This window comes from Macrotis lagotis, chromosome X (genome assembly GCF_037893015.1).
Source record: "Macrotis lagotis isolate mMagLag1 chromosome X, bilby.v1.9.chrom.fasta, whole genome shotgun sequence".
NCBI lineage: Eukaryota > Metazoa > Chordata > Mammalia > Peramelemorphia > Peramelidae > Macrotis > Macrotis lagotis.
The window spans coordinates 197,399,889-197,402,513 of record NC_133666.1 but is presented as its reverse complement, the minus strand read 5'-3'; the positions used below and the strand labels follow the sequence as shown (position 1 = coordinate 197,402,513).

The 2,625-nt window shown below is 34.3% G+C and overlaps 1 pseudogene; it reads right to left on the bottom strand.

The window, feature by feature from the left end:
- Positions 1–1,359: 1,359 nt before the first annotated feature.
- Positions 1,360–2,000, bottom strand: LOC141498936 (large ribosomal subunit protein eL6-like; annotated as a pseudogene).
- Between the last annotated feature and the right edge of the window lie 625 nt (positions 2,001–2,625).

The following is a 2,625-nucleotide window of genomic DNA, read 5'->3' as shown; positions in this document are numbered from 1 at the left end:
CATCATTGCTACTAAAACATTAGGAAGTTTAAGAATAGATTTTTCCTAAAAAATAATAAATAGTATCTATCTAAAACCATCAACAAATATTATATTTAATTGGAATATGCTGGAAGCATTTCCATTAAAATCAGGAATGAAACAAGGATGTCCATTATCACCACTAATATTCAGCATACTTTAGAAATGCCAGCAGTAGCAATAAGAGAAGAAAAAGAAATTGAAGGAATCAGAATTGGCAATGAGGAAGCAAAACTTTCACTCTTTGCAGAAGATATGATGCTATACCCAGAGAACCTGAGAAAATATCTAAAACACTAATTGAAACAATTAACAAATTCAGCAAAGTAGCAGGATAAAAAATAAAGCCACATAAATCATCAGCATTTTTATATATAGACAACAAAACCCAAGAACGAGATATAGAAAGAGAAATTGCATTCAAAATAACTCTATACAAAATTAAATTCTTGGGTGTCTATCTCTCATGAAAAGTCCAGAAACTGTATGAACACGATTATAAATCAATCCTCACCCAAATAAAGTCAGATGTAAATAATTTTAAAATTGTCAATTGCTCATGGTTAGGTGGATCCAATATAATAGAGATAACAATTCTACCAAATTAAATTACTTATTCAGTGCCATACCAATCAAACTAACAAATAAATTCTTTACCAAGCTAGGAAAAAAAATAGTAAAAAAATTCATCTGGAGCGACAAAAGGACAAGAATAGCAAGGGAACTGATAAAGAAATGTAAAGGAAGGTGTCCTAGCTCTACTAGAGCTCAAACTATACTATAAAACAGGAGTCATCAAAACTGCCTTCTACTGGTTAAGAAATAGAGTAATTTATCAGTGGATTAGGACAGGTTTAAGAAAATGCAGTAAATGACTATAGCAGTTTCCTCTTTAACAAATACAAAGACAACATTCTCTGGAATAAGAACTCACTGACAAAAATTATTGGGAAAACTGGAAAATATTATGACAATACTAGGCATATATCCACATCTTATACCTTATACTAAAATAAGGTCAAAATGGTTATAGGATTTAGACCTCAAGAGCAATATTATAGATAAATTGATAGACCAAAAAATTATCTATATTATCTACGGAAAAGGAATAAATTTATGACAAAACAAGAATTAGAGCATATTTTTAAACTGCAAAAGGGAGGATTTTGACTAAATTAAAAACATTTTGCACTAATAATATAAATGCTACCAAAAATTAAAAGGAAAGCAGAAAGCTCGGAAACAGTCTTCACAACCAGAAGTCCTTTTTTCTTTTGTTAGTCCAAATATTTTAATAAGAGTTCTTTGCAAGGCATTTAAAACACCAATTTATGAGGATTATCTCCATTGGGGAGAGAATACAGAGTGCAGGTAGCCACAGAGCTGAAGAATTTTCTTGATATGGGGCAGGAGCTGAGAGTACGTTGCTTTCTGATCAGGCTTGCACTGCTCTGCAATCTTATATTTCTGTTTCTCTGTGTCAAAAATCTCTCCTTGGTGTCTAGGTTTACAGAGCCTCTTCTTCTTAAAAGAAGCATCAGTAAGATGATTTGGAATTTTTACACCAGAAAGGTTAACTCTGGTAGAGGTAACAATGACAATTTTCTGATGGGTCCTTTGTAGAGGAATATGATTGATGGTCAAAGGTCCAGTCACCAGTAGCAAACCACTAGCAGCCAGTTGCTTCAAGAAAACCACATGCTTGTCCCTGTGGTGGCCAGGGCGCATGATCAGAACTGTGCCTGGGGTGATACTAGACAGAAGTTTCCTCACATGCTAGCTGAAAGGTTTTTTGTCATTATTTAGGAATTTTTTCGGCACCTCTTCAGTAGGGTAGTACCTTGCATATTGTGAATCTTTACCACTTGGTTTCCTCCATTTTCATCACCATAAACTGGCTTTGAGATTCTAACAGGCAGCCTGTCTTTCTTTTTCCTTTTACTCCATGTTCTTGGTGCAGCATATTTCTGCTTGTTCATGACTCTGCTGGAATACATTACAGACCTGGATTATCTGTTGATCCTTCTGGCCAGGACTAGGTTTCGAATGCAAAGATTTCAAGGTTTTTTCACCACCTTTTCAGCCCCATCTTCCTTTTGGGCCTTCCTTTCCTTTTTTTTTTTCATTTCCTTTGGAGCCTTTGGGGAGGTTTTCTCCACCATCTTGAGAAAAGAAAAAGAGCACACAACCAGAATTTCTGATACAGGTCTCATTTCTAAAATATATAGAGTATTGCATCAGATTTATAAGGTCACAAGTCATTCCCCAATTGTTAAATGACCAAAGGATATGAACAGTTTTCAAATGAAGAAATTAAAGCTATACATAAGCATATGAAAAAATGCTCCAAATGACCATTAATTATAGAAATGCAAAATAAAGCAACAATGAGGCATCATACCACACCTATTTGGTTATCACAGATAAGAAAAATGGAAGATGATCAATTTTGGAGATGTTGTGGGAGTATTAGAATATTGATGCTTTGCTGGTGGAAATGTGAAAGCATCCACCCTTTCTGGAAAGCAATATGGAAGTAGCCCCAAAGAACAATAAAATTTTTCATATCCTTTGACCCAAAAATCCCCATTCTAGTTCTATATC